Consider the following 13,530-nt stretch of genomic DNA (forward strand, 5'->3'; position numbering starts at 1 on the left):
CCCTTTGCTTCCTGCCACTGAGCTAATTTTGGATCCAACAAGCCACATTCCCTTGGATCCCATGGGCCTTTAATTTTTCGACCAATCTGCCATTTGGGAATTTTTCAAAAGCCTTGCTAAAATCCATGTAGACGACATCAATTGCACTACCCTCATCGATCCTCCTTGTCACCTCCTCGAAAAATTCAATCAGGTTAGTCAGACACGACCTCCCCTGAACAAATCCATGCTGACTGTCCTTGATGAGTCCGTGCCTTTCGAAGTGACAGTTTATCCGAGCCCTCAGAAATTATTCCAATAATTTGAAATGGAGTCTTTCTCCTGGTTGCTGCAATAACAGACAAGGCGCTTAAAGTAATCATGCCCGGCTAGCTCAGTCGGTAGAGCATGAGATTCTTAATCTCAGGATCGTGGGTTCAAGCCCCACGTTGGGCGAGTGCGATTTTCAACTTTTATGCTCAATTCACTGACCAACAGTGCAGAAATAATGCAGAATGGAACACGCATTCGGTAGTCAGGATGGCCGAGCGGTCGAAGGCGCTGCGTTCAGGTCGCAGTCTCTTCTGGAGGCGTGGGTTCGAATCCCACTTCTGACATTGCTTACTTTTACTAAGACGTGAAAATATTTTATTGGTGGATTGGGCTGCAGCTGATTTTTCGACCAAGTTGAGTTGCTCCTCCCACAAAAGCAACTGGCTTTGTGATGGAAATGTGACTTGAGAAGTTTCAAACGGTGAAATGTTTGACATATTAATGACCTGGACAAAGAAATAGAACAGCAGTGGGAAACATTTAAAACGGTGATCAATAGAGTCCAGGAGAAATATATCCCACTGAAAAGCAAGAACAAACTGGCCAGAAATGACACACCAGGGATGAATAAAGAAATCAGGGTAAAATTGAAACTAAAGAAAAAGGCACACACTGGACAATAAAGGAGAGAGGGGAATGTGAAAAGACTGGGAAAGAAGTCTAAAGAACTATTAGAAAGGCAAAAAGGAATATAAAAAAAAGCAAAGTATTCGAGACACAACAACAGCCAAAGAAAATTTAGGATAGGAATAGGGTCACTTAGCGATACACACGACAAACTCACAGGCAATGACAGCGAAATGGCAGAAATATTAAATAATCACTTTGCTTCAGTCTTTACCAGGGAGACTGTAGGCATGGCAGTAGAAGTAGAGATCAAAAAATATGTAAAGACATTTAAGATGGAAAGCGGGGAGATAATTGATAAACTAATCAAACTCAGAGAGGAAATTTCCTGTTCGGAGCCTAACCAGAGTTTCAAACCGCTCAGCCACGCTAATTTCCGTATTACTGTTCAGGAGCTCATTTCACAGGGACACGATTACTGCCCTCCATTTAGGGAGGCTCAGTGAAAGGCGGAAATTGATCTATTAATCGAATCATAGAATAAGACAGCGCTATTCGGATACCATTCGGCCCATCGTGCCTGTGCCTGCTCTCTGAAAGAGCTGTCCAGTTAGTCCCACTCGCCTGCTGTTTCCCCATAGCCCTGAAAATGTTTCCATCCAAGCGTTTATCCAATTCACTTTTGAAAACTGTGAGTTAAGAAAAACAATATTGAAAGGGGTGATGGGGTCTCTGCAGCGTCGATGTAGAGTGTGTGATGATTGAAGTTATCAAGATGGTTGCTTTACACATGGTATGTTGTGCAATCATCCTGAAATATCTTCAATATCCAATACAAATTAAATTGCAAACCTGACGGACAAACACTGGAAAACAAGTCACGAGTGAACGCAAATCATCTGGGACCCGTTTTCAGCCTCACGGCACTTTAAATGAAGTGAAATAACTTTGCATTGAAAATATTTGGAACTTGCATCTGTGCCTTCACCTGTTCCATTTGTAAAAGTTGCTGGTGTCTGAAGATGTGCACGCCTCTGCTCCCTCTATTGAACAAGAAAGGAGGTGTTTGACGTTGACTTGACCTGTTGCTTATGAGCTCATCCTTTACATTGAGTGGGTTCGCGTTTTTTAAACGGCGTCAGCTTTAGCCCAGCGGTAAACTTCACAACAAACAAGTTCATCACCGTCTCACCGCGGGCACTGACTGACATGTTTATTGTTATTTCTTTCAGACCAAAATGAATAGTGACCGTGATTTTAAATTTGCACTAAGTGATTTTTAGATAGTCGCCTTTCAATGTTTCAAAGGTGACTCTTAATTTATGATAGTCCGGCCATTTCACCAGCCGTGTTGAAAACAAAACATGTCTCTGCTTTTCGAGTCTTTTTTCGAAAGGCAAAAGATATATTTCCCGTGGCCTCTGAAGGATGGACAAGTACATTTCAGAAAGCTGAAGCAAGTTCACCGAGCTTAAATCGTCTGACCACGTTAAAGGCAATGAAATAGAATCATAGAATCATAGAAGTTACAACATGGAAACAGGCCCTTCGGCCCAACATGTCCATGTCGCCCAGTTTATACCACTAAGCTCGTCCCAATTGCCTGCACTTGGCCCATATCCCTCGATACCCATCTTACCCATGTAACTGTCCAAATGCTTTGTAAAAGACAAAATTGTACCCGCCTCTACTACTGCCTCTGGCAGCTCGTTCCAGACACTCACCACCCTTTGAGTGAAAAAATAGCCCCTCTGGATCCTTTTGTATCTCTCCCCTCTCACCTTAAATCTGTGCCCCCTCGTTATAGACTCCCCTACCTTTGGGAAAAGATTTTGACTATCGACCTTATCTATGCCCCTCATTATTTTATAGACTTCTATAAGATCAACCCTTAACCTCCTACTCTCCAGGGAAAAAAGTCCCAGTCTGTCTAACCTCTCCCTGTAAGTCAAACCATCAAGTCGCGGTAGCATCCTAGTAAATCTTTTCTACACTCTTTCTAGTTTAATAATATCCTTTCTATAATAGGGTGACCAGAACTGTACACAGTACTCCAAGTGTGGCCTCACCTCACCAATGCCCTGTGCAACTTCAACAAGACATCCCAACTCCTGCATTCAATGTTCTGACCAATGAAACCAAGCATGCTGAATGCCTTCTTCACCACCCTATCCACCTGTGACTCCACTTTCAAGGAGCTATGAATCTGTACTCCTAGATCTCTTTGTTCTATAACTCTCCCCAACGCCCTACCATTAACGGAGTAGGTCCTGGCCCGATTCGATCTACCAAAATGCATCACCTCACATTTATCTAAATTAAACTCCATCTGCCATTCATCGGCCCACTGGCCCAATTTATCAAGATCCCGTTGCAATCCTAGATAACCTTCTTCACTGTCCACAATGCCACCAATCTTGGTGTCATCTGCAAACTTACTAACCATGCCTCCTAAATTCTCATCCAAATCATTAATATAAATAACAAATAACAGCGGACCCAGCACCGATCCCTGAGGCACACCGCTGGACACAGGCATCCAGTTTGAAAAACAACCCTCGACAACCACCCTCTGTCTTCTGTCGTCAAGCCAATTTTGTATCCAATTGGCTACCTCACCTTGGATCCCATGAGATTTAACCTTATGTAACAACCTACCATGCGGTACCTTGTCAAATGCTTTGCTGAAGTCCATGTAGACCACGTCTACTGCACAGCCCTCATCTATCTTCTTGGTTACCCCTTCAAAAAACTCAATCAAATTCGTGAGACATGATTTTCCTCTCACAAAACCATGCTGACTGTTCCTAATTAGTCCCTGCCTCTCCAAATGCCTGTAGATCCTGTCCCTCAGAATACCCTCTAACAACTTACCCACTACAGATGTCAGGCTCACTGGTCTGTAGTTCCCAGGCTTTTCCCTGCCGCCCTTCTTAAACAAAGGCACAACATTTGCTACCCTCCAATCTTCAGGCACCTCACCTGTAGCGGTGGATGATTCAAATATCTCTGCTAGGGGACCCGCAATTTCCTCCCTAACCTCCCATAACGTCCTTGGATACATTTCATCAGGTCCCGGAGATTTATCTACCTTGATGCGCGTTAAGACTTCCAGCACCTCCCTCTCTGTAATATGTACACTCCTCAAGACATCACTATTTATTTCCCCAAGTTCCCTAACATCCATGCCTTTCTCATATATATGTTTTCAGATATATATGCAAGTCGTTGCTGTCTGTTTCTGTGGTTCTCTTTCTTCTGTGCGTCCATCTGCAGGTCGATTTTGAATCAATACCAGTGTTCGTGTCAGTTTGTTGCATGAAATAAATGAGGGTATCAGGCGCTCCCCTCCCTGGCACTGGGTCGGTCCTGAGTCAGGTTTTAGGCCAAACACCTGTTGCTTTTCTGTGAAAAAGCAATTAAAACCTTCATTCGGGAATTATCCAGTCTCATGTGAGCGGTGAAAGAAACTGTGACCCCGATGTGATGTGAACACCCAGACTTTTGATCTGGAGTCAGACCTTTGCGCCACGCACTCTGAAGACAGGATCCAGGATGTTATTATAAACATGAATGTTTCTCAAACACCGTTTCATTTATCCCACCTTGGTTCAATAGATAGGGCTTATCAAATTTCTGCCAGGTCCCACCGGGTGTGGGACAGTATTGGAAGCAGCCTTCACCCCCAATATCACGGGTCTTTCATCGCCTGCTCTCAGCGGGCTGCAAGTTATGGACTTTGTTCACATTTAATCAGCAGTGTGAATCGTTAAATATTTACTCATTTTTAATGGGAACAAGTTTTCCGCCCGGTTTCGAACTGGGGACCTTTCGCGTGTTCGGCGAACGTGATAACCACGACACTACGGAAACCTGAAGCATGCAGTCCCGTGTTTGGGACATAACGCCTCAGCCAAGCTGATTTCACAGGGATACATTTACTGCGCTGTATTTCGGAAGGCTGCAGAGAAGGACAGGTGGCGATGGTCAGGCGGGGAATCCCAGAGCATCGCGCCCACACAAACATTTCACTGTTTTTCATGTGCCTGATATCCGACCGCAGTTTGAACTGTAGCGAATCAGACATGCTCAGATGACATTGTTCACAGAGTGTTTTCTTGTCGCCAAATCACACATTCGAAAACTTGAAATGAGATTAAGAGATCGGAGCCATTTAAAGTGCTCCCAGTTACTGCAGATCAGGAATTAAAACCTGGCACCGGCTTCAGGACTATCAGAATGAGGCAATGAATCCGAAAGTGGGAAGAAAAAGGTGCAACTTTCGTTTCTGGCTGGGCTCAAACCACCAAAGCTTTTGATTAACAACCGAACGCGCTAACCGATTGCGCCACAGAGACCACACAATGCATGTGTTTGCAAGATACACTAAAGCAGCGTGTCACCTAGCTAAAGTTACAATTTGCAGCCACAGAAATGCAATTGACAACTATCAGTGTTACTTTTCCAGAAACAAAGGATGGGACATTGTTTGTGGAAACATGGAAACGGTCTGGTCTCGCTCACAGCATCGATATCACCGCCAACCAGCTCTCCTGCAACCGGCGCGCCCGCCGGTGCTGTGTCTGTTACTCAGTAGCACTGTGGGAGAACCTTCACCACACTGACTGCAGCGGTTCAAGGAGGCGGCTCACCACCACCTTCTCAAGGGCAATTCGGGATGGGCAATAAATGCCGGACTCGCCAGCGACGCCCACATCCCATGAACAAATAAAGAAAAAGTATTCTGAGCGTCCTGACGCTGATGCCAGGTTTTGATCCCTGATCTGCAGGAACTACGGAGCGCTTGAAATGGCTCCGACCTCTTAATTTCATCCACAACATCAGAGTAACTGTTCCAGGGGGACATGCCGACTCAGCTGCGTCTTGGCCGCCTGTCTGGTCAGTCTTTTATTCGGCTCCAATTCCGTTTCCCAAAGCGTATCTATATATTCACAAAGCTGTTTGTCATTTCGGTTCCTTTCGATTTGTCCAGCTCCCGACTGGCAATAATTTGCAAACCTGGTTGCAAACCTCCGCCTTGCATCGTGTCCAGGGATGGGTTATGTGGAGAGACTGGACAATCTGGGATTGTTCTCCTTCGAGCAAAATAAGGTTAAGGGGAGATTTAATAGAGGTATTCAAAATTATGAGGGGATTTTGATAGAATGGATGGGGAGAAGCTGTTTCCATTGGCAGGAGGGTCGATAACCAAAGGACACAGCCTGCATTTGTCGAGCGCCTTTAACGTAGTAAAACGTCACAAGGTGCTTCACGGGAGCGTTATTAAACAAAATTTGACACTCAGCCACATCAGGAGATATGGGGACAGGTGACCAAAAGCTTAGTCGAAGAGGTAGGTTTTAAGGTATGTGTTAAAGGAGAGAGAGGCGGAGAGGTTTAAGGAGGCATTTCCAGAGCTTAGGGCCGAGGCAGCTGAAAGCACAGGCGCCAATGGTGGAGCGATTAAAATCGGGGATGCGCAAGAGGCCAGAACTGGTATTTTTTTACTTGTTCATGGGATGTGGGCGTCGCTGGCGAGGTCGGCATTTATTGCCCATCCCTAATTGCCCTTGAGAAGGTGGTGGTGAGCTGCCTGCTGGAACCGCTGCAGTTCGTGTGGTGAAGGTTCTCCCACAGTGCTGTTAGGAAGGGAGTTCCAGGATTTTGACCCAGCGACGATGAAGGAACGGCCGATGTATGTTTGATGCAGTATTCCCCAGTGATTGGGAATAGTTCATTGCACAAAAATAATTCAGGTCTGCGTGTCACTTAATGTTTTTTTTTAATCACCATTAATACATTCTGTTGCACACTGAAGGAAATGCTAACTTGTTTGCCAAGTGACAATTAAAACGTTAATAAATCTTTGTGCTGTGCATGTCATGAACTTTTATCCCTTCCCATTTTACATACTGTATTTTAGGAGTCTGCTTAAAAATCTTTAATGCTTATTATACCAGGAATCTGGTGCAGCCGCTGTTAAATTTAAAAGGGTTTGTAGCCCCTTTCACGCTTGAAGAAGCTCGACCCTGGAGGTTTATGGGGAGCATGTCCCAACAAAATGCTTCCCCCCGAGGTCAAATCGGGGATTTTCTGCGTGTAACCAGTGAACATGATAACCGCTCCACTACGGAAACGACAAACTTTTCGGTCTCAGGGCTGAAGGAAGTGTCTGGGGAAAAGATGAACTGCTAACTCTCTTTACACTGACTCTTTTCACGAACATTTCATCGATCGAAATTATACAATCACAGGGAAAAAATGTCAGTCATTAAACTCCTGAATAAGCCCCAAAATCTATCAATCTCAGTTTTCAAATTTTCAATTGACCCCCAGCCTCAACAGTTTTTTGGTGGAGAGAGTTCCAGATTTCCACTCCCATTTGTGTGAAGAAGTGCTTCCTGACATCACCCCTGAATGGACCAGCTCTAATTTTAAGGTTACGCCCCCTTGTTCTGGACTCTCCCCACCAGAGGAAATAGTCTCTATCTGCCCTGACAAATCCTTTAATCATCTTAAACACCTCAATTAGATCACTCCTTAATATTCTATACTCAAGGCAATGCAAATCTAGTCCATGCAACCTGTCCTCATAATTGCTGATCAACGATAGCCACCAAAAAGGGTTTTCCGATGGCTGGCTCTTGAGTGCACTGGTCTTTATCAGTGGGCTCGTTGGTCAAGGGGTATGATTTTCGCTTTGGCGGTTGTTAGTCCAAATATGTGAGAGGTCCCGGATTTGAACGAATTTACTTTTGATCTCGAACTTCCAAAGACAGAAAACTAACCAAATCACCCCACATGAGTGAAACAATTCCTATGTTTCATGCTATTACCTAACACAACTGCCCAACTTGGTTCTGATGAACGGTCATTGACCTGAAGCATTAACTCTGTTTCTCTCTCCACAGATGCTGCCTGACCTGCTGAGGGTTTCCAGCATTTTCCATGTTATCAGAGTATCACTTCCCTCATCACCTAACTACACTCCTCCACTAGGTGTCGCCTTGTGGTGCAAACAGGCTCCTTCCGCAAGCCAGGTGTTCTGCTTTAGGCATTAATTATAACTATAAATTTTGAACTTGTTGGTTAAAACATATGGCCTTGCCCATTGACCAGAAAGCAGAATGGTGTTTATCTCTCCCCAGTACAGCCCTTTCCCGCTGCATCAGCTGGGAATGATACGTAGCAATCATACAGATGTCACACCTCTCCTGCTTCCCTGTGAAGCTGGTAAGACGAATAGCACACAATGCTGTCTGACACACATATACACCAGCTCTGAATGATTTAAATGCCTTGTTATGATTGTCAGGTAATTGTTTATATCAAAAGGATAATTAAACTTACGAGTATTATGATATCAGCTACAATCCAAGAGCTTCTGGACTTCAGAATCTACTCGTCTCTATATTAAATATATGCATGCATATATAAAATGAAGCAAATCTGTCTTATGATTGTAGTTTCATTCTCCCAACAGAGATCTATACTTCCTTACTTAAGAGGCAAAAGCTAAAGTTTAATATTACTTCAATATAAAGACTAACTCTTTCCTTACAATACAGATACCCCAAACGAATATAACACCTCAAACTGATAGACATTCTCAAACCAAAACAGTAGCTCAAACTAATCCAGTACCCCAAAACAAATCAATAACTGAAATGTCAAAGTCCGATCAGGACAAGCAGGTTGACCTTGACAGGCGGCGATTCTGTTAAGAGGATATTAAACTGCAGGAGAAAGTCCCGTTGAGGAACTGCAGTTGTATTCAATTAATTTCGAGTCTTTTCTCAACATTGGAGCAGAGAAACACGTGGTACGTAATATCACCGCAGGGCCTTCCATGGTCGGCCTAATTCAGTACAACATCCCCAGCACATTTCGTCTCAAGCTCATCACTGGATTCCTTTCAAGGAACCTTTCCTGATTTGTTGCAGTTCAGTTTTGGGTTTGAATCGAGTTGTTTCTTCACCAGCATAGCTTTATTGGGGCGAGGGGGATTTGAGTTTGTACTGGGAAATTTGTAGCTGCCCATTTCTAATTGATCTTCAATTGACTCAATACATTTCAATTAAACTATCACAAAAAGACGGACTATTCCTGCACCCACTCCCCGCCCCCACCACCCCCCCACCCCCTACAATGTTCCAACTTACTCCACTTCTCCATCGCTACTTCTGCCAATCTATAACCCTGTCTCTATTTATAAATCTCTCTATCGTGCTCTCTTTCTACTAATTTTATGTTCCTTTATCTCTTTCAACTATATCCATTGTTATTTTCACCTTATTAAAAATCAATTTAAATCTCCTTCGGCCGATTCGTATGTATCGTTGTCTCTCCACTGCCTTTAATGTATCTATCTATCTATCTATCTATCTCTCGATCCATCTATCTCTCCATATATCTTATCTATCCATCTATCTCTCTATCCATCTATCTATCTATCTGTGTATCTCTCTATCCATCTATCTTTCCATCTATCTATCTATCCATCGATCTATCTATCCATCTCCCTATCTATATATATATATATATATCTATCCATCTGTCACACAAACTGCTCTTCACTCTCTCACTGGGGAAGGAAGGGCCGCTGTCACTTCACACTGAGGAGCCGCTCTTCACACAACAAGATTCTGTCTAAGGCCATCGCCAATAGGCTCAAGTCTGCTCTGGATCTGGTGATCCACCCGGATCCGACCTGTACAGTACCCGGCAGGAAGATCTCTGATAGCCTTGTGCTGCTCAGGGATCAGCCTGGACCAGGAGGAGACCTGTGACGGAATATCCCACACGTACATGATGGACGTGCTCTCCAAAATATTTTTTCAGGAGGGAATCCGCAATTGGATCTGACTGCTCTACACAGACATCCGTAGCACAGTCCAAATCAACAGGCAGGAGTCACAAAGCTCTCTGATCAGACCTGGAGTCAGGCAGGTCTGTCCTCTCTCCGTGGCCTTGATTGTATGTTGCATCGAGCAGTTTGCTGCGTTCATCAGATAGGATGCAGATATCAGGGGGGTGACTGTCCTCGGCAGCGGATGGTCTCAGGTTATGGACGACGTCACCGACGTTTGCTCCAATCAGCAGTAAATTCACTGTCCTCAGCACCACCGTGAGCTTCCCTCGAGGCTGCAGCGGGGAGGAGACCGTCGTCCATCTACTGGTGAGCTGCCACTTGGTGCAGAAGGTGTGGAGACAGATGCGTTTTATCTGTCCCGGTTCATCCCCAACACCTCAGTAACACAGGATGCTGTGCTCTATGGGCAGTTCCCCAGGACGCACAAAGGGACAAATATGAACTGCTGCTGGAAGACCATCAACTCGGTGAATGAGGCCCTTTGGTGCGCCCGAAACCTGCTGGTCTCCCAGCTGATGGAGCTGTCCGTGATCGAGTGTTGCCGACTGACACACTCCAAGGAACAGGAGTACACCATGAGAGATGTAATGAAGCGAGTTGTGACCTACGTAAAGGCTCTACAGGGAAAGGCCACCGGGTAAGGCCATTTCACCCTGTATTGTACAGAATGTACGAGAAGAATAAAATATTGGGGCACAATTACACAAATCACTAAAATTAGCGACACAGGTTAAAAGGGTAAATCAAACAAAGGGCTTAAATTCTAGAGGGTTAGAATTTATACACAGGGATACGATAGCCTATGTGCAGAACAGGAGGGTGAAATCCTGGTTCATCAGCCTCGACCAGGAGAAGGCCGTTGACAGAATATTCCACCTGTACATAATGGACGTGCTCTCCAAAATGTAGTTTGAGGAGGGAATCCACGATTGGATCCGTGCGCTCTACACAGACATCTGCAGCGCAGTCCTGATCAATGGGTGGAAATCGGAGAGCGTTCCAATCAGATCTGGAGTCAGGCAAACTGATCTCTCTCCGTGGTCTTGTTCATGTCTTGTATCGATCCGTTTGCTGTGTCCATCAGGAAGAACGCAGGAATCGGGATGGGAGGGGGCGGGTGACGATCCCAGGCAGCGGAGACTCTCAGGTTAAGGCTTCCCTGTACATGGACGACGTCACCAACATTTGCTCCGATCAGAGGTCGTTTCACAGACTGATGGGCATCTGCGACCTTTTCCAGCTGGCCTCGGGGGCTAGAGTGAACCGAAATAAAACGAAGCCATGTTATTTGACAGGTGGGAGGCCAGGTCCCTTGTCCCCTTCACCGTCAGGTCCTACTACCTGAAGGTGCTGGGGATCTGGTTCGGGGGTCCCCTGACCTGCACCAAGAACTGGGAGGAGTGGGTCGCCAAGGCCAAACAGAAGATTGGTACTTTGGTGGGGCGCTTCCTCTCCATAACCGGCAGGAACCTGGTGATAAGGTGTGAGGTACTCGCGGTGTTTCTCCACATGGCCAGGGTCTGGCCCGTTCTGCGCCGATCCGCCGTCACAGTCACCCGAGCTATCTTCCACTTTACCTGAAGGCCCAAGGCAGAACATGTCCACAGGGACACAATGTACAAGACCCCAGATAAAGGGGGAAGTGTGTCCCCCACGCCGCTCTGATCCTGATGGAGACCTTTGTGTGTGGCTGCCTCGGGATATGTATTGACCCCCAGTACGCAAAAACCAAGTGTCACTACGTGCTGAGTTTCCAACTGTCCACCACACTGAAAAGATTGGGTCTGGCCACGCTGGCCGAGCAGATGCAGCACGTCCAATCCAGCTGGTCTGTAAACTCCCCCCACCTGTCAGATGGCGGCAAGTAGCCAACCGAGTGTCCCCAGTGATCCCGCAGTCAACCCAGAATGATGCCAGGGTGCAGCCAGGGTTCCCAGCTTGCACCTAGTCATGCCAGAGTGGTGGTCTTTATCATCAGACCACCACCACCACCAACAACAACTTGTGTTTATAATATATAGATATATTACCTGTATATTTATGATGTATTTGTATATTTGGAAGTGTATTTGCACAGGGGCAGCACGGCTGCAGGTACGGCAGCCGGGCTTGGACCCAATGGAGGCCAGCGGGGAGTCCGTCCCGGACAAAATGGGGGCGAGCGCGACCAGCATTTCAAAAAAAGTCGCCGCTCACGCGGCTCCCATGCCGGACAGAATGAGGCCCGCGTCGCCACCACCTTGGACAAAATGGAGGCCAGCTTGGCTACCTCATTGGACAAAATGGAGGCCAACTTGGCCACCAACCTTGGACAAAATGGAGGACAGCCAGGCCAACATTTTAGTGACCCTCCAGCAGCACTGTGCTCCTCCAGTACTGACCCCCCGATGGTACTGCGCTCCCTCTGTAGTGACCCTCCGACAGCACTGTGCTCCTCCAGTACTGACCCCCCGATAGTACTGTGCTCTCTCAGTGGTGACCCTCCGACAGCACTGTGCTCCTTCAGTTCTGACCCCCCGACAGTACTGTGCTGCCTCAGTATTGACCCTCCAACAGTACTGCGCTCCTTCAGTGGTGACCCTCCGAGAGTACTGTGCTCTCTCAGTCGTGACCCTCCGACAGCACTGTGCTGCCTCAGTACTGACACTTCAACAGCACTGCTCTCCCTCTGTACTGACCCTCTGACAGTACTGCACTCCCTCAGTACTGTCACTCCGACAGTACTGCGCTCATTCAGTCGTGACCCTGCGACAGCACCGTGCACCCTCAGAAGTGATCCTCCGACAGCACTGTGTTCCCTCAGTGGTGACTCTCTGACAGTACTGTGCTCCCTCAGCAGTAATCCTCCGACAGCATTGCGCTCCCTTATTACTGACACTTCGACAGCACTGTGTTCCCTCAGTACTGACCCTCCGACATTACTGCGCTCCCTGAGTACTGACCAATGTATGGTAATTCTTCTGACAATAAAAAGCTACGTGGGAAAGTCAGTTGAGAGGAGGAGATAAAGAGTCCGCAAAGGAATATAGACAGATTAAGTGAGTGAGCAAAAGGTGGCAGTTGGAAAATAATGTGGGGAAATGTGACGTTATTCACTTTTGTAGGAAGAATAGAAAAACAGAATATTTTTTTAAATGATGAGAATCCATTAAATGTTGATGTTCAGAGAGATTATGGTGTCCTTGTCCACGAAACACAGGAAGTTAACATGCAGGTACAGCGAGCAATTAGGAAGGCAAATGGCATGTTGGCCTTCATTGCAAGGGGTTTGGAGTACATGAGTAAGGAAGTCTTGCTACAATTGTACAGAGCTTTTGTGCGACCACACCTGGACTACTGTGTACAGTTTTGATGTCCTCATCGAAGGAAGGATATATTAGCCTTGGAGGAGGTGCAACGAAGGTTAACTAGATTGATTCCTGTCGTGAGAAGGTTGTCCTCTGAGGAGAGATTGAGAAGAATGGGTCCACATTCTCCTTAGTTTAGAAGAGTGAGAGGTGATCTCATTGAAACGTATAAAATTCTTAAAGGGCTTGACAGGGTATATGTATATCTAAGTTTGCTGATGACACAAAGATTGGTGGCATTGTAAGCAGTGTCGATGAAAACATAAAATTACAAAGCGATATTGATAGATTAGGTGAATGGGCAAAATTGCGGCAAATGGAATTCAATGTGGACAAATGTGAGGTCATCCACTTTGGATCAAAAAAGGATAGAACAGGGTACTTTCTAAATGGTAAAAAGTTAAAAAATGTGGATGTCCAAAGGGACTTCGG

The 13,530-nt window shown here is 45.9% G+C and overlaps 2 non-coding genes across 2 annotated transcripts; both read left to right on the forward strand.

The window, feature by feature from the left end:
• Positions 1–362: 362 nt before the first annotated feature.
• Positions 363–435, forward strand: trnak-cuu (transfer RNA lysine (anticodon CUU)). Its single transcript has one exon. It is a non-coding gene; the product is annotated as a tRNA-Lys (tRNA).
• Positions 436–513: 78 nt separating this feature from the next.
• On the forward strand, positions 514–596 carry trnal-cag (transfer RNA leucine (anticodon CAG)). The gene has a single exon. It is a non-coding gene; the product is annotated as a tRNA-Leu (tRNA).
• Positions 597–13,530: the final 12,934 nt, after the last annotated feature.

This window comes from Heptranchias perlo, unplaced genomic scaffold, assembly GCF_035084215.1.
Source record: "Heptranchias perlo isolate sHepPer1 unplaced genomic scaffold, sHepPer1.hap1 HAP1_SCAFFOLD_63, whole genome shotgun sequence".
NCBI lineage: Eukaryota > Metazoa > Chordata > Chondrichthyes > Hexanchiformes > Hexanchidae > Heptranchias > Heptranchias perlo.